We start from the raw sequence: 19,403 nt of genomic DNA, 5'->3' as shown, positions 1-19,403 counted from the left end.
GTCCTCCCCAGAAGCTGAGCTTCTACTGGCATCATGTTCTTAGACTTCCCAGCCTTCATGATCATGAACCAAAAATAATCATTTTCTCTTGTGAACTACCCAGTTTGTTGTATTCTGTTATAACAATGAACTTAAACAACTCTCTTATTTAATCTAGTTTTCTGTAGAAATTTTTCTTTGAGATAATGATATCATGGGAAAATTATAAAAATTGATTTTATTCTATCTAATATTTCAATCTCAATTTCTTTTTCTTATCTTATCTTATTATACTTGCCAGGGCCTCCGAAATATGCTAGATAGAAATGTTTATAGTAGCATGTGTGGCATGCTCCTGATTTTATAGAAATTTTTTTTGCCTCATTACTGTGATAGTTAATTTAATGTCAACTTGTCTATTCAGAGTGACCAGTCATTTGGTCGAAGTTTGTTCATGATGTTTCTGAAAGGGTAAATGAGATGAAACAAACACTTAAATTAATAGACTCTGAATCAAACCTACAGTTCCTCCCTAATGCAGGTGGGCGTGATCCAACCAGCTGGAAGCTGGGATACACAAAAGGTCTTCTTCTTTCACACACAGGAATTCTGCCAGCAGGTGCTCCAGGTCAACACTACACAGTTCCCTGAATCTCCACTCTGCCATCCTACCACACAGAATTTACACTTGTCAGCCTCCATAATCCAGTGAACCAATTTCCCTAAATGAATTTCTTTCTTGTTCTAGAACAATCATTTAAAATATTTTCCTTGGGTTCTATCAGTGAAGTTATTAAGTGTTTTGGACTTTGTTGTAAATATCACTGAATTTTCTCATTTATTGATGTGTTTCAATAATCATAAAGCTGTTTTTTCTTAATCTTTTTCATCTGCTCTGGTGAAGTACATCACTTGGTAATCTCACATGCAACTGATACAAACAAGTTGGTCAAGCTGTATTATGGACTACGTTATGGTATCCTAATAATGCTGGGTTCCTTTTTTGCATATTTAATGTGGGGGATAAGGGGATTTTACTCCTGTACAATAAAGATTAAATTACAATTTCTACTTATTGTCCAACTCTGATTAGAGTGTAAGATTTTAAAAAATATTTATTTAATTATTTATTTGACAGAGAGACACAGGGAAGAAAGAGGGAGACAGAGCAAGAATGGGCACACCAAGGCCTCTAACCACTGCCAGTGAACTCCAGTCATAAGTGCTAGATTGTGCACTGGCTTTACTTGGCTACAGAGGAATCAAACCTAGGTCCTGTGGCTTTGTAGGCAAGTGCCTTAACTGCTAAGCAATCTCTCCAGTCCTAGAATGTAAGATTTTATTAGCTTCAAGAAATTAATTTCAGGACTGGAGAAATGGCTTAGTGGTTAAGGTATTTTCTTGCCAAGCCAAAGGATCCAGTTCAATTCTCTAGGACCCACATAAGCCAGATTCCCAAAGGAGTGCATGCATCTGGAATTTGTTTGCAATGGCTGGAGGATCTGGCTCTCTCTCTCTCTCTGTCTGTCTCTCTCTCTCTTTCTTTCTCTAAATAAATACAATATATTTTAAAAAGAAATGAATTTCAAATTATCCTCTTTCTAGACTCTGAAAAATGTTCTTAATATTGCCATTATCTTTTATTGAATATTTGCTATAATTTTAAGTGAATATAGCAACTGAAAATTCTCTCTGGAAATATTCATGCTTCTTGAAAAGTTGCTTCAGTTTCATTATTTTCCAATATAGAAGGACATGTTATTTCATAATCTTCATTGTTATTTCACTCTCTGCATCTTCAGGAATGCAAGCTTTGTACAATTTTATAGACTTTTTAATGAATTAAGGAGTAGAATTACTTATGGATATATGATACATTTGCCTCCATTTAAAATAATTCCTACTCTTAATTGCTTCCTTCTTCCTGTTATTTTGGTTTATAATTATTTTGATTTGATTATTTGTATTGCTTTTCTTTAAAATTAAATCTTAGCTCTTTAATTTCCAGCCTTCCTTTCTTTTTTTTTATTGGCATAAATACTTGATAGTATTATTTTCTAAGAAGCTGTGCCATACAAATTTTAATGAGCAGCAGTGTTATCACTGCTTAACACTAATGCATTGTTAAGTACAAAACAATCCCTGGCTTGTTAGTCTATGCAAATATGTAAAACCCTTAAATATGATTATCTTATATTCGATTTTTATGCTGTATGGTACATATGAAACTAGTGACAGGTCTGAAGGCTCCCCACACTACTAAAGAAATCTGATTGTCCCTTTACCCTGTGGGTGATGATTTATCTTGTTTTCATTCTCCCTAAATTTAGTGATCACCCCAATTTCAATATTGAAGACACACTTCTCAGCTTCCAACATTGGACTATGAAGGTGTTACTCTTGCTTTGACCATTGCATTGCACTATCAGTGTGCGTTGGTTTGAAAGTCTTTGTCTGTGTCTTTATGCATAAAAGAAGAACTCCCCTCCTCCCTGAATTTAATGGTTCAAAACATTGAGTCTTCTTGGGAAAAAAAAAAAAAAGTTTTCTATAGCAAAGATCATTGCTGTACAAAACAGCAGCATCCCCTCCCTTTGCTTTGTCTGCCTGATGGATTTAACAGGCTCAGGTCAGAACTTCGTGCTGTAGATAGCTGAAGAAAAGTCTCAAATGCCTTTTAAATCCTTTATCTTCTATTTCAATGTGTGGGTACTCATTATATGCAAGTTGCAATCAAATTTCTGCTGTTCAAGCAGAAAATTGTCTTTCATCAATTTTAAACTCTTTAAATATTTCCTAATCCTCTGCACACAGGTTAGTGTGAACAACCATTTAGAAGGCATTTAGAAGGCTACAAGGATTTCACCTGGCAAGTAAACTTAGGTAAATTATTTGGATGACAAGTAATAAAAACAATATTGTAGAAGTATAAACAAGTAGTAACAGGCAGGGGTTTGGGGTGCCTCTGTGGTCTTATATTTATGAGGAGATTCTAGATCCCAGCATTAGAAGCAACTGAATGTTAGAACTTGAAATTGGCATTAAATCACATTGATTCCATTTCCTGCCCACTATAAAAAAAACTTCTCCCAGCTTGGAGAAACTGTGTGCTCAGGCTTTCACCCTTCCCTTGTAATGTCTCACTCTTGCCCAGTATCCTTCAGAGGCTCCAGTACTGTTGCTTCTCAAACTGCTCCTGCAGCCATGCTCTTATCTCCTTCACAGGAAAAAACAAACAACAACAACAACCAACAAGACTTTCTCTTTCCTAAAGCATTTTGGGATTTGGTATCCATGAAGATTAGACCCAAGATCTCTCATGGATACCAAAATGTAAGATGCTGTACTCCATTATATAAAATGACATACTATAGCATTTTCATTTAGCCTACACAATTCTCCCATATATTTTAAGTGTTGTCCAAGCAATGTACAATACTTAACAAATACCTAAAATAATACCTAGAAAATTGTTGTTATACTGTATTGTTTAGGGAATAATGACAAGCAAAAATGAACATGCACATGCTCAGTGAAGATACAATTTCTTTGATGTTTTCAAACCATGGTTGGTCAAATCCATGCATGCCGAATTTATGTATACAGAGAACTAGAACTGCCTACCCAAATGGTGCACTGAGAGAGAACTAGTTAAATAATTATTAGGTAGATATAAAAAAGCACATAAGAGAAATTTTAGCTTGAATTTTGTTGGCCACCTGGCACACAAACATCTGCTTACCTCAGCTCCCCTGCCCACTTCAGTTCCACTGCTGACCTCAGTTGTAGGACTAAATTGAGCATCTGTTCATCTCTTCCAATCAGATCTCTTTCTCTCTCTCTGTCTCTCTCTCTCTCCCTCTCTCTCATAAACCCTAACCAACCCTTCTCTGAGCCCAGGCCAATTGGCTTTCATAGCTGACAGGAGTGCCAACCTCTTCTGGAGCCCTGAACTCAAATATCTTACCTGGGCTCACAAAAGAGAGTTTCCTTTTCCCCCTCTTTGGCTTCTCACACCTCCATGTCTGGGACCCCTCTCCAGTAAGTCTATATTACTTTGTTACTATTTTATGGCCTTTTGATTTCTTTGAAAGTGCATGCCTTTTAAAAAAAAAATCCCTTTTCACATTTTTGCTTCCAGAGCCCATGTTTGTTCTCCCAGATGGATTCATGGACCACGGGGGTGTACCCATTTTTTCTTCCTCGGATAGGGAACTCTACTCTCCCTCTCAAGGCCACTTTTCCTCCCTTGATTCTCAAATTCTTCCACTCCCTCATATTCTTTATACTTCTGAATAAAAATGTAATGATTTATAAATCATTTTTCTGTCTGGTTTATCCAATTATTTGGTTGAAAACTCCATAAAGCCCATTACAGTACAACATTATGTCATCAACATTAGGGAATAAATCCCATGAAGGTAGGCACCATTTCTGTTTTGGTTGACACTGTACACACAGTGCAAGGTGTCTTGTCTTGTGGGGCATAGCTATCCAATAAGTGTGGTGGGAAAGGAAGAGAGGGACAAGGGAGACATGTGTATTATGTTATCTTATCTTATGGTAGGAAAGCAAGTAGGACAAACAAGAAGTAGGGAAATGGATATGTGCAGGCTGTGAGAAGAGGGTCCAAGAGGCCAGTCAAGGCAGGCTTCATTCCCATGAAATTGGGGTGTTAGCATTTAGGAATAGCTATCATATTAGTGGGAAAGATGGCTTAGAGGAGTTTGTGAAAAGCACGAAGGAAAGAAGAATGATTGATGAGACAAGCATATTTTCTCTCATTCTCAAAGAAACTCCTTTCTAAAAATTAATTGTTGCTGAATACACAGAAATAGGTGGTGTGTCCTCAAGGTACATATTCCATTTGATAATATTTGTCTGGTGAGGGTGCTTTCTAAGGTGTTGCAAATAAAATCTGTGCTTTTCTGAAAAAAAAAAAGTTCATGTCATTCCTGTTCTATTTAACTTTAATTGTAAGAAAATAAAAATAAAAAAAAAACTACCTCCAGCAAACAATGGTATCATGAATATAGAAGATTCTCTCCAGCTTCCCTTAAATAGGAAGTTTAGTCAGGTGTGGTGGCACACACCTTTAATCCCAGCACCTGTGAGGCAGAGGTATGTGGATTGCTGTGAGTTAGAGAAGAGCCTAGGACTACACAGTGAGTTCCAGGTCAGCCTGGGCAAAAGTGAGATGCTACCTCCAAAAAAAAATAAATAAATAAATAAATAAATGAATAAATAAATAGGGATGTTTATATCTCCCTAGTGCCTTGTTTTAAGTTGATCTCTATATCACCAAACCACAGCCAAAGTTGATGTCTGTCCTGCCTCACTGCCTCAGACACATCACACCATTCATGGGTGTGCAGTAGGATTGACTTTTTAGGCTAGAATACTTATGAAGTCTCTGCCTTGGAAACATCCATGACTACCCTTCACTGGTTTCAAAACTAAGAAAATTTGTAGTTTAGTTCAGCAACACTTGTGTGACCTTGTATCCCAGCTTAGAAACACATATATGAGGAGTCAAAATTGCTTAAGAGAAAATACTAAATATTCCTTTAAATCATATTTCCAACACGTTATCAGAAAGTTTTTTTAATGTAACAAAATTATCTTATATTACAGTGTCAGCAATAGCAAAAGCGTCTGGAGGAGACAGACATGGCACCAGCATCAGCTGCCTGCTTCACCCTCTATTATGTCACTAAGCACACTCGTGTGATTGGCTCAGACGTTCATTATTAGCATGCTGTATTTATGGATTATCTCAAGAATCATTGACTTAGCACTGGATTATGGGTTTAGTTGAGCAGTTCCTTTTTTAATATTTAATTTAAATTATTTATTTGTTTGAGCGAGAGAAAGAGAAAAGCAGACAGAGGGAGAGAGAATGGATGCACCAGGGTCTCTAGTCCTGAAAAAAAAAAAAAAAAACACAACAACTCCAGACCATCTTGTATATCTGATTTACATGGGTCCTGGAGAATCAAATCTGGGTCCTTTGGCTTTATAGGCAACTGCCTTAACCACTTAAGCCATCCCTTCAGCCTATAGTAGAGCAGTTCTTCAGACCTTTGGATGATATGTGTTGGTGACAGCTAGTTTGGCAGGGGATGGGTGGTAAGGCTGGTTTTTTGAGACCATTTCCTGTATGATGTGGCCTCTCATACAAAAGTACACTAAACTCAAGCTTATTCATATGTTAGTAGCTGTACCCCAGGGTTAACAAGGCCAAGATCCCTGAGGTCCATGCTGGGACTAGCTCAGCACGACTTCTACTGCTTTTCCATGACAAAAAGAAAATCATAGGGCTTGGGAGATAACTCAGCAATTAAGGTACTTGCCTGCAAAACCTAATGATCCAGGTTCAATTCCCCAGCACCCATGTAAAGCCAGATACACAACATGCTTCAGGTATCTGCAGTTCGGTTGCAGTGCTAGAGGCTCTGGCATGCTCTCTTTCTCTCTGTCTTTTTCACTCTTTCTCTCTATCGCTCTCTCTTTCCCCCCTCTGTCTCTTTCTGCTTGTAAATGAATAAAAATATTTTAACACTGTAAAAATAAGCAAATTTCATGGCCACCTCAGACTCAGTGGTCAGATAGGAAGTGCCTCAATATCATACTTTCAGTGCTGTCACTCTTCAGAGGGGAATAATTTTGCCCTTTTGCCATCATTCTGCCACAACTGAAGGCTGAGGTGACTGGGAGGAGGGGCTGTGTTCCATTCACCTTGATTTATCTGCACCATCTGGATTGGATGAATATAGTACCTCACATATGTTTAATGAATCCCTTGGAAATAGTTTAACTCATTTTGCTTTAATCTTTAAATAAACTTGGACATTCTTGACCAAATCCAAATTCTTTTGAAATGTAATATATATCATACTCATGTAGTTGCTCAAACTATGTCACTTTTGTTATGTTACTTTTGTTTTTGCATTATTTTGAGCTAAAGATCATCTAGAAAAGAAATATGGGATCAGCTCTCACCTTTCTCTCTATTTAATTTAAACAAGGTGTAAATTTCCCTTGTAAAAAAGTCCTCCTCCCAGTACCAAAAAGATAAGGACTCCAGAAATTACTTATCACTGGAAATGGCCCTGAGACATTTCTATATAAATAACCTTACTATAAACAGCTCTATCTACTGTTTAGTTTTCCTATATATTTCCTTTCCCACAATGTATCACTCCCACAAATGCAAAACCTCTTTTCTTCATCTTGTCACTTCCTAAAAGTTATCATCCTTGTTAAAATATGACATAAGTCTCCAATTCTAACTACTCTTCCATGTTTTGTTTTCTCAAAGCGGTCTCTGTGCACTTAAATTTTCTCTTCTATGACTTTGCCTTCTGTCAGCTTAATTTGCAAGCAGAGGACAGTTTTTCCTCCCCTATATTCGCAAAAATTACACTGACTAGGATAACTTTTTAGTTTTATATTTAACAATAAATAGAAGAATATAAAATATAATATTTGAATACCTTTGTTGAAAAATGGGCCTCACTTAATATAATAAACAACCTCCCAAAACTTTTGCCTTCTGCCCCAATCATTATTTTTTTTTACCCCCACCCTCCAGTAATTATTATAACATCACTCCTGGGGAAAACTTTTCAGAGAACACCAAAATATAACCCTAAATGTAAAGGAACGTTTGGGAAATTGGCTTACAGAATACTAAGTATCCACCAGAAAGATATCAATGTTATAATACAAATATTAAAAATGAATATTTTAATTTAATAATTTTTATTCATACATTTATGGAAACAATATATTTATATATAAATATTAAGTACCTATATATAAAATGAATTTCTTTCTATAGTATTTTCCTTTCCTTTCTTTTTTACTTTATTTATTTATTTGAGTGCTGGGGCTTAAACCTGTGGCCTTGGACATGCTATGTCAGAGCTTTACCACTGAGCTACATTCCCATCCTTCTACAACATTTTCTGTTTTAATCATATGTAAACAAAAGGTAGGAACTATCACTGAATGCACTATAAGAATAAACCTGTATAGATTAGCAAAAAATTAAATATTGTTATATATTTAAATTTATATGTATCTTAATATTTTTATGTTTCCTAAATACTTTGCTATATAAGTAAATGATATGCATTTAAAAAGTAACAGAAGGAAATAATAAAAGGAAAAGAAAGACAGGAGTGAGGGGAAGTAATTACATATTTTAGGATTCTTGCAATAACACCACAGGTTACTATATAAGATGATAATTACTTAACCTGCTATGTTAGCTGGACTGCAGGAGAGTGATCTAGAGAGGCCCAGCCCCAGAAGAAGTTGAATAATCCAACATCTCTCACAGTAATGAAAATCATTTATCCTGGAAACCAGCACTGGAAAGAGCATATGGATCTCAGCCATTAGAGCAGCACATATATGGACCCAAGGGCCACAAGTTGCTGGTATCACTGGAGAGGCTGAACACTGAAGAATATCCTAGAGGTGTGTGGAAGACAGATAGAAAGTCCAGTTCTTTGAGATTATAGTGACCTGGTAGATGCACAGGGTTTGGTGAGGGGCATATAGGATGGCAGCCCATTCTCCAGTGGCCAGAAAGCTTTGGTAAATGTAGATTGTCAGCTGTGTGTGGACTAGAATTTGAGTGAAGATGAAGTAAGTATAGCTCTGACTAAGAATACCAGTTGTGATGTCATTACTCCCCAAAGTAACAATAGTGCAAAAATAGTTTTATGACATTTGTTTTTAACTCAGTACAAAGATCTACTCTTTTCCTTCTTTTTTCTTCTTCTTTTTCGTTCTTCTTTCTCATCCTCTCCCCCTCCTTTTTTTTTTTTTTTTTTTTTTAACTCCCTCTGCCTCCTACTCTTTATCCATGGCCTGGCATCTGAATCTCTACAAAACATGGGGAAGACCTCCTTATGGCTGGATGTGTAAAATCCTCAGGGTGATTTTCATCGTCTTTGAAGGTCACAACTTCCTCTTAGAGTTGAAAATATTTCCGATTCACTTTTCCCTCAGTACCCCCTTCTAAACAGTTTTAAATCTCTCCACTTCAGCCCAATTCCCTCCTGATTTATAAACATGGGATGTGAGAGTCTTTCTTCAGGCTAGTTCATTTAATATTAAAACATTTCGTCAGTGTGCAACTGCCTTTAACTTTCAGCTTTCATGGCCTGTGCTCTTACTAAATTAATAGTCAGCACTTCCATAGCATTTGTGATTTTCAAAGCAATCCACAAATATTAATTAATGCTAATGCTACCCTAAGAGAATGCTGTAACTAGCTAACTGACTGAACTTTATCTTGAATTATTTTTAAATGGTTTTCAGCTTGGGAGGGAAGTTGAAGAGAATGTACAAGAATCTGTAGTAGTCAGTATCATTTGCTGCCTCCTAAAAGTAATGATGCAGCAAATTGAAGTGAATCGTCCTCAAAAGAATATTAAGGTTTGATCCACCTAGAATTAACCACCTTGAAGAATTACCTGTTGCCTAAACCACATCACCAAAAACAGTGCTTGGAATAAATATCTAGGGAGAAAAGTAGCTTTTAATGCAAGCATCTTTTCTCTCCTCCTTACTTAATTACAATCCTAGGATTCTAGTATGCTTTATTTACTTTTCATCACTAGTTTCATGAAACAGATGAAGAAACAAAAGACTAAAATAATATTTTCTCTGTAGTCAATTAATAAACATTTACAAAAATGTATTGTTACAAATGCTGTTTTTTTTTATTTTTTTCAATGTACTTGAAAGCAGAGAGAGGGGAAGGAGAGGAGACGTAGGGAGAGAGAAAATATGGGTGCCCCTGGGTCTCTGCAAGCAAACTCCATATGCATGTACCGCTCTGTGCATCTGGCTTTATATAGGTACTAAGGAATTGAACCAAGTCTGTCAGGCTTTGCAAAGTACCTGTAACTACTGAACCATCTTCTTTAGCCCTACGTGAATGTGAGTTTTAAGAAAATTAGAAACCAATGAAATCAAATCAAAGCAGGCTGCTGTTACTGCCTTATCATAGTCTTATGTTTAGCTTTACATTAAGCTAACACTTAAAAATTGATAAGGGCAGTACTACATGAGCTACCAAAATCATCACCAGTTGAAGGGAGGTGGTTAAGTACAAAGGCTGAGAGTCATGAGCAGGATGTTTTGCAGGGGACATGGAACCCTAATTTGAGGACTTGGTGTAAGGTAGGGAAAATTGCTTTCAGAATAGAATGTGATTAGAAGACAATCCTAGGACTCCAGTAAACTTGAGTTAAAGTCCTAGTGAGCTAAGTTAAAAGTACACAGTCTTCTGTAGAATCATTTGGCAGGACATGAAATGCTGATAAATAAAAACATTGCTGAAGCTACTATTGGTTTTAAGAAAGTCCTTGGACTAACCAAGGGAGCTGAGGTTAATGGAAACAAAAGCTGTGCTTGGTACAAATGCAGTCCTTCATTTGAATGCCACATACACTCCCTCCTGATTATAAAAACACACTTTTTAACTTAATTTTGGAGTTGCTGGAGTTGCCCCGTGTCATCCCTTAGTGTTAAAACACTAGACTCAATAGAAGGATCTTGTGCATGTTCGTTTCTTGCTTCTTTGTCATATTTATCATGGTACAACCAGCTGAGTTGGAACCATGAAAGAAGTGGAGAGGGCAGCTGAAAAGTTCTGGACAGTGAAAAGATGGTGGAGGGCAGTGGAAAGTGGTCTTCATTACCTAAAAGGATATGTCATCGTTATGTGTGGGCACCAGAATTTTCAGATAGCAAAGCCAAGAAAATAAGGTTCACTTTCTATAGACAACCAAGTTTTGTAACCTGATCCTACATTAAAATCAGAGAACCAAGGCAATGAAAATCAGATGCTACTTAAAGTTGAAAAACTGTTTTTTGTTTTTTTTTTCCAGGTAAGGTTTCACTCTAGTCCAGGCTGACCTGGAATTCACTATGTCATCTCAGGGTGGCCTAAAACTCATGGTCATCCTCTCACTTCTGCCTCCTGAGTACTGGAATTAAAGGATAAACTGCAGGTCATGGTCACTAGAAAAAATCCAGTTACTGCTAGGCCTGGGGACCAAAGGCTCCAATAGTTGAAGCTTCTTGCTGTTAGGTGCCAAGGGTCCTGGAACTCAGGGCTTTAGAGAAGACACTGTGGTCATTGCTTGCTGCTGACAGTGCTAATATGGTGAGGTGGGGCTTAAATAATGCAATACACGAGAAGCACTTCCTCTTGGCTTTAGGTAAAGGTAAAATAGAAACTTAGATAAGGAATGAGAAGGAGCCCAAGCCTTTCTACTCTGGCTTTTTAATCTTCATTGGATCAAATTAAACATTTCACCACAAGTGTCCTCTGTATGTATTTTCTTAAGTCTTGAATACCTGTTTCTTAGATTATATAAGACTACTCTAAATGAACTTCCTGATAGAATAAAAATAAATATGCAAAAGTGTCTAAAAGCTAAACATGTTCAAATTTATTACTCAGCTGAAAAGAAGGCAAAAAATCTTCAAAATCCAAAAATTAATGCAGGTACAGCTAGACAAACCAAAGAGTATATGGAGATGAAATCCATACAGCATAAAGCAAGGAATGGATAAACCACTGTCAATGTGGAACATTGGTTGTTTCACAGATGCGGGAGCTGAGTTGGTATAATGAGAATAGCAGCATCCATAGTTTCCTCTGGTATCTTAGGGAATCGTTTGGTATTCCTTTAACGATTGACTGGAGGAGGTAAACAAATTATCTAGTACTAAGTAGTTAGAGACGGTTCAGGTTCCACAGTTTTTGTGCCAATATCAGTAGCACATACAGCAAATGTTAGCTACATGCTTGACCTCACCAGCTACTGGTCTTTATTTCCTAAAATATTATTTGATAGTTATATGTGGGCATAAGAATTTTCAGACAGCAAAGCCAAGAAAATAGTACTCACTTTCTATAAATTACCAAGTTTCATAACATGATTTTACCTTAAAATGCATTCCCTATTTCATATTACTGAGTCTGTGCCCTTTGAAATCATCTCAGGGCTGACTCTGCTTTACCATTATCCATCTTCAGGTTATTCTAGGCAGTGAGTACAAAGCAAGACTTATACTCTATCTTAAATCTGTCAGCAGTAAGTGTTAAGCAATACAAAGTACCAAATAAACAACTTAGGGTAATAACATGGATTTAAGATGCTGTTGGGAAAAGTTATGATATACTCAGAACTTTTTCAGCCTTTGTATTTAATATCCCCTCTCCCAATCCACAAGTTCACCCCCCACATGGAAATAAAATAAAGTCAGGTCTTGTCCTTCCTGAGATTCATCTTGTAAACTGCAGTAAAAATATAAAATAGAAGGTTAATTTCATATTTCAAAGTTCCTACTTAAAGGATAAAAAATCCCATGGCAAAGATGTATTACTAGGTGGCATGATAGTGAAGAAACAAATTGCAGTGGTACCAACCTGATGTTTAATGTTTTGGATGATCTCATATCCAATGCCTGTCTTGAGATTATAGTATATACCATTGAAGATTAGTCCAGAAGTTTCATCATTATTATAGACAGATATCCAGATAATCATATTTTTTAAATTAAGTGATATGGTCAGTTGAATATTTGTGTTTATCTGCCTAGATTGAAGTTCATCATTACCTAGGATCAATCAGATCTTGAAAATCTAGAAAGGGACAATGCACTTCAAATTCTACTTTCCCAACCCAATCACCATTCACATAAGGTGAAATCTCAGAGTTCACTCAGGAGTCCCCACAAGCTTACTAGAATACCTTTTTCTGCCTCTGTTTCCATAAACATTTCTTGTCTTCTCTTATATGACAAAATACTGTTACATTTTTAAACATGAACAACGCAAATAGTTTCACTTATAATTTTAGATTCTATTGGGGAATTATCATTCACACTGTGCATCATAAAAGCTGTGCTTTTATTGGCTTTTCTAATTTTTCTGTCCCTCCACAAATATCTCTTGCCCCTTGCTTCCTAAAGTCACCTCTCAGGGAAAGTGTTTTTGTTTTCTTCTTGGGAAAAATTCTATTTAAGACAGTATATAAAGGTGTCTTGTAATTAGAAACAGCTGACTAGTTGTGAGAAGTGTGAGGTAATCTATATAGAATACATAGGAAAGGATCTAAAATTTTGTAAGCTCACAGTTACCTGTAATTCATCACGTTATTGATGTGTCTTGACTCTTTTAATCTCAATTATGTGGCTCTGAATTCACGATTCAAGGTTGGACCATAGAATACAGTTGGACTAGACTAAGTCACTTCTCCTTCAGGGGTGAAGATTGTGACCTTGTGACTGTTGGCTGTGCAAGTACAGCATGAATTTCAATGGATTGTTACTTTTGATGAAAAGAAAAAAAAAATGACTCCTAAAAATGTCTCCTAGAGTTCTGCCATATATATATGGAAGGTTCAGAATGGTTCTGGGATTTGGGGCTGGGATGACAGCTTATCTAACATGTAAGACAGGATGGGTTAAATCTCCAGTAATATTTTTTAAAAAAATTAAACAATAATCAAAAACTAAAATATATTGTGAAATTTGTGAAAGTCATGCAGTTAGTAAATGCTTGGGTAGGAATTGCCTAAACCCCATTTGATTCCATGCCTAGTACTATCATGATTTAGCACAAGCTTCACATAGGAATTGGACAATGCATTTAGTGTACCTATCTCTAAGTGGTTGCTATTAGTGAGATTGTTTCTGATTTATGCTATTGAATTGGAAGGAAAACAAGCCATTGATTTTCCACATTTGCAAATCATTGGTGAAAAAAAAATACCAATCAAAAAGTAATACAATTATACTTACTAAAGAATTCCTTTGGGGTGCAGAATGGAAGTCACCAAGATCATTGTCAAGGTGAATTGATGATGTACTGGTATATGGGAGAAGAGCTACACATGGAGGCAATTGAGATAAAGAGCAACATGATAAGATGTTCAGATTCCATTGAAAAGGCACCATATAACATAGAGCTACAAGTTGGGTTGGAGAAATGGCTTAGCAGCTAAGGTGCTGGGCTGCAAAGACAAAGGATTCAGGTTTGATACTCCAGTACCCAGAGAAAGCCAGATGCACACAGTGCAAGTGTCTGGAGTTCATTTGCAGTTGTTAGAGGTCCTGATACACCCATTCTCTCTCTACCTGCCTTTTCTTCCTTTTTGTGTCTCTCAAATAAATAAGGTATTAAAATATTTTTAAAAATAAAGCAATGAGTCATATCTCACTCTATTGCTATTATATTTCTGTAGGAGACCCTGGACATTTAAGTCTAAGAAATAGTCTCCATAAGCAAGGGGAATCAGATAGACAGGCCCAATTATAACCCAAATGACAGTTATGTGCTCTGGAGAAACTCTTTCAGAACCCTACAAATCATGCCCAAATAGGCCCATTCTTGAGAACACCACCAGTCAAGGGGATCCCTAGAGTTCAAAAGATAGTGTTGTTACTAACATACTAATGGTTTTTGCCTTATTCAGGTATTCTACATAAATCTAAAACCATAAACTCCCTGAGAAATAATCCCACCTTTATCACATAACTTTCTGAATTCCAAGAGCAAATGTTACCAGCTGAAATGAAATTACACATTTCTACACTGTGGTGCAGCATGGGAAACCTTATAAAATAATCTATGAGGTTGTGACCCCATTTCAGGACAGTATTACAATAAATTCACCTGATAAATTCCCCCAAATAACATCAGCTACTAAAAACCTTAGAAAGAAAGAAAAGGTTACCTTCTTTGATAATCAGATGCCATTGCTTTTAGGACATGTGTTACTGAACAATTTTCTGTGTTTTCACTATAAAGAAAATTATTTTGACCTTGGTTCACCTAAGTTGGCTAAAAAAAAAAAAAAATCCTATTCATAAACGTGACCAGGAAAATCTTTTAGCTGTGGGTCATGTTTTCACTGAGTTGGCCGTCATTCTAAGACTTACACTCATGTACAATCTGGACAGTCATGAGTTTTGTACATGAAATTAAATTTCAGATAATTATGTATACTTTCTTTGTGCTGAAAAGAATAGTGAAGACATATTTGCATTCCTTTTAGAGATCAGGATGAAAGTGCTGCAAAAGCAACACAGTAAAACCTTAACTAACCCAACTACTGGAAACATGGGGGGTTTATATTTAGATTTTTGGCTAAATAAAATTCGACCAGGGATCCATTTTGTCTCCAACATTTTAAACAATGCTCTTAAATTTTATAAGTAGATGATGAGACTATAATGGAGCATTTCCTTCTAATATGGTGCAGAACTATCAGCTAGAAGTACTTGCATTTAAGTTTTAATTTATATTCATCTAAAATTGTATCTCAGGATATGTTAAATTTTTTTCATTAAGAATATACTTTGGAGGGGCTGGAGGAATGGCTTAGCAGTTAAGGCACTTGCCTGCAAAGCCAAAGGATCCAGGTTTGATTCCCCAGGATCCATATAAGCCCAATGCAGAAGGTGGCACATGCATCTGGAGTTTGTTTGCAGTGGCTAGAGGTCCTGGCACTCTCATATTCTCTCTCTGTCTGTCTCTCTCAAATACATAAATAAAAATATTTTTTAAAAAGAATAGACTTTGGGGCTGGAGGGATGGCTTAGCCGTTAAGGTGTTTAACTGCAAAGCCAAAGGACCCTGGTTTGATTTCCCAGGACCCACATTAGCCAGATGCACAAGGGGGCACATGCGTGTGGAGTTTGTTTACAGTGGCTGGAGGCCCTGGTGAGCCCATTCTCTCTCTCTCTCTCTTTCTCTGTCAAATTAACAAATATATATATATATATATAATATGTATTAATATATATTATTATTATATTACTATTATATTATTAATATATATAATTTATTATTATTATTATTTTTTTAATTTTATTTATTTATTTAAGAGTGACAGACACAGAGAGAAGGACAGATAGAGGGCGAGAGAGAGAATGGGCGCGCCAGGGCTTCCAGCCTCTGCCAACGAACTCCAGACGCGTGCGCCCCCTTGTGCATCTGGCTAACGTGGGACCTGGGGAACCGAGCCTCGAACCGGGGTCCTTAGGCTTCACAGGCAAGTGTTTAACCACTAAGCCATCTCTCCAGCCCTATTATTATTATTATTAAAAAAGAATATACTTTGTATGGACACATCATATGTTGGTACCATCATTTGCCTCCTTCCTGCCTCCTTCCTGCCTCCATCTGCTGTGGGCCCTCCTCAGTGAGGTTGTTGGCATTCCTCATGAGGCTATGGGTTATGCATTGTGAGAGTAGCAGTCAGTCATTGGGTATGCAGGGGGTGCTTCTGGGTATGTCGTCCCAACCTGTGGCTCTTAAAATCTTTCCATCCTCTCTTCCATAACATTCCCTGAGCCATGGTGGGTGTGTTTTAAGTCTACTTAAATGTTCAGCTCTCAGAAGCTTATGGATTTCTGCTTCGGTACATGTTGAGCACCCTCAGCGTCTGTCTCCATAACCCTGGTACAGATTGTCAGGGTCGCTATGGAGCACTCTATTACTCTAACCAAATCCTCTGTGGTTTTGCCTGGGCCCTGCCTTAAGTGCCAGGGGAGGTTTATCCTAATAATACATAGCTCACACCTAGGTGACAATTTATAGGTCTCAGCCATTCTTTAATTTTTTTTTTCATTTTGTATTTTCTTTGCAAGCAAAGAGAGACAGACAAAAGACAGACAGACAGATAGAATGGGTGCATCATGGCCTCTAGCCACTGCAAACGGACCGCAGATAATGTATCACTTTTGCTTTATGCCTCTGTCTCAGCATTTTTATGAGCTGTATGACATGTCTATATGTATATGTATATATTAATACATTTAATCCTTATGTGCATCTGAGGAACAGATAGTACTTACACTTTTCCCACTTCGCAGATAAGAAAATGAGGCATTAAGAAGCTAAGTCGCCTGAGACACGAGTCAGTGCATGGAAGAACCAGGGCAAGAATTTCAGCTTATTTGCCCTGTACTCTGATTCATTTTATTTTTGGAGACAGGATTTCACTATGTGTACCAGGCTGGCTTCATAGCGACCTTCTCATGCCTCTGGTCCCTAGTGCTGGGATTAAAGGTATGAACCATCATATTGGGCTATTGTCCCATGTGCTTATCTTTAACACTATATTTCTCTGAAGCCAACACATCTGCTCTGTTTTAGCTTTTTCTCCTAGGTGGGCACTTAAAAGAAATTCATGTTGTGTGTGTAGTGTGTGTGTGTGTGTGTGTGTGTGTGTGTGTGTGTGTTCATATGTGAATTCAGGCATGTATGCATTGTAGTATACATGTGAAGGACAGAGGACAAGTTTTGGTTGTGAACCCTTGACTTTCACTGTGTTTGAGGCAGGATTTCTGTTTCTCTTTTTCTCTCTCTCTTTCTGTTGTAAAAAAATAGTTTCTGATAGTTCAGATGCCATGATTTGCTAGTGTGGGTGTCTGTGGGTGTGTATTAAATCTCCTTTTCTTCACTAATCAGCTTTGTGACCTTTATCAGGTCACTTTGGATCTTGAGGCTCTGTTCCTTGTCACAAATTAAGAGAACAATGTAAAACACCTGTGTCCAATATAGTAAACTCTGTCCTCATGGGAGTAATGGGTACTTGAAATGTGGCCAGTCTGTAAGACTGCTGTATAAACCTAATTTCTAAACTTTAATATGAATAAATGATAATACAAAATATCTCTATTTTATATTGATTGGGTCAAAATGGTAATGATTTGAATGTAAAAATGTCCCCAATAGGCTTGTGTTTAAATATTTAATCCCCAGTTGGTAGCACTGTTTGGGGTGGTTTTGAAACCTTTCAGAAGTGGAGCCTTTTTAGAGGAAGTGTGTCACTAGGTATATGCCTTGAGATGCTACAGCCCAGCCGTACTTGCTATTTTCATTCTCTCTACATTATCCTTGCTGATGTGATGATATGACACAGACTGTCTGTTTCTGACATGCTTTCCCTGCCTCAAAATTGTAAGTTTAAATAAACCTCTTTCCTTCTTTAAACTGCTAATGGTCAGGTATTTTGCCCAGGCAATATAAAGTAACTTGCATATATTAATCAAACAAAAATATTGTTAAAATTATTATTTTTATTGTCGTGGTGGTACATGCATTTAATCCCAGCACTTGGGAGGTAGAGGTAGGAGGATCACTGTGAGTTCAAGGATAGACTGGGGCTACAATGTGAGTCATAGGTCAGCCTGGGATAGAATGGGGTCCTACCTCAAATGTGTTTTTTTTTTCATTTCTTCAAATATAAGTACTTGAAATATTAGAACTTTATATGATTTTTAACTTTGTAGCTCATGCGATATTTCTAGTGCATTGTAGTGGATGTAATAGCAAATCTGCCTCTGCAGATATGTTGATATTTCCTAGTAAAGCACGCTACAGGCTGAGGCAGTGAGATACAGTATTCCACAAACATTAGTTTTAATACCAGTATCTTCTGATGTGCACAAGAACACTTTATAATGTAATAGCATCACACTGATATTTTAAGAGTAATTCAAGCCCATTCATATTAGGAAGTTAATTGCAGACATTGCTATTTGTTGTTGGGGAAAAATTATTTGGTCACACTTCAAACTGATTTGGCATGCTGAAATGTCAACATATCACACATATCCTAAGATTTCCTGCTAACCTTCCCAGTTCTGAGGCCTTGTGTTTATATTCTGAGGCCAAACCGAACCTCAGACTTATCATAAGATTAGAAAGGCAAATAAAGCTTCAAAAGTAGGACACACTATGTTTGTAAGTAGGAAAGTATTAGAAATAGAGTTATTATTTTTTTCCTTTTCCTTATAAAAATAAAGATGCTATTGATTTTGTGAGACTGCCAATAGTAGGCTCTTAGGGGAAAGTGGGCTTAAAGTGACAGCACCAAATTGCCCAGCCAGCAGCACAGAGCTGGGGCTCCTCTAGGCTTTTGCAGCTCTGAGACTCCTGGTTGGCTTCCACAGGCAGCTTGGCTTGCTCCTGAGCCTCGGCGTGGGAATAGTGGCTGCCCTTGAGTTTTCATCGTCAGTGCTTCTTGATGCGACTAATAACCAACATAGAGGCCAGGAGAAGCTCTGGGCATAAATGGTAGTTTGAATTTTTCCTTGCATCATTCAAATTAGATGATAAATATAAGCCTGTGTTATAAGTTATACTTCTTTTTATTATTTTTTTGTTTATTATTTATTTATTTGAGAGTGACAGACAGAGAAAGAGGGAGAGAGAGAGAATGAGAGAGAGAGTGGGCATGCCAGGGCTTCCAGCCACTGCAAACGAACTCCAGATGCATGTGCCCCCTTGTGCATCTGGCTAACATGGGTCCTGGGGAATTGAGCCTCGAACCGGGGTCCTTAGGCTTCACAGGCAAGTGCTTAACTGCTAAACC

This window comes from Jaculus jaculus, chromosome 8, assembly GCF_020740685.1.
Source record: "Jaculus jaculus isolate mJacJac1 chromosome 8, mJacJac1.mat.Y.cur, whole genome shotgun sequence".
NCBI lineage: Eukaryota > Metazoa > Chordata > Mammalia > Rodentia > Dipodidae > Jaculus > Jaculus jaculus.
Note: the sequence above shows the minus strand (reverse complement) of the source record.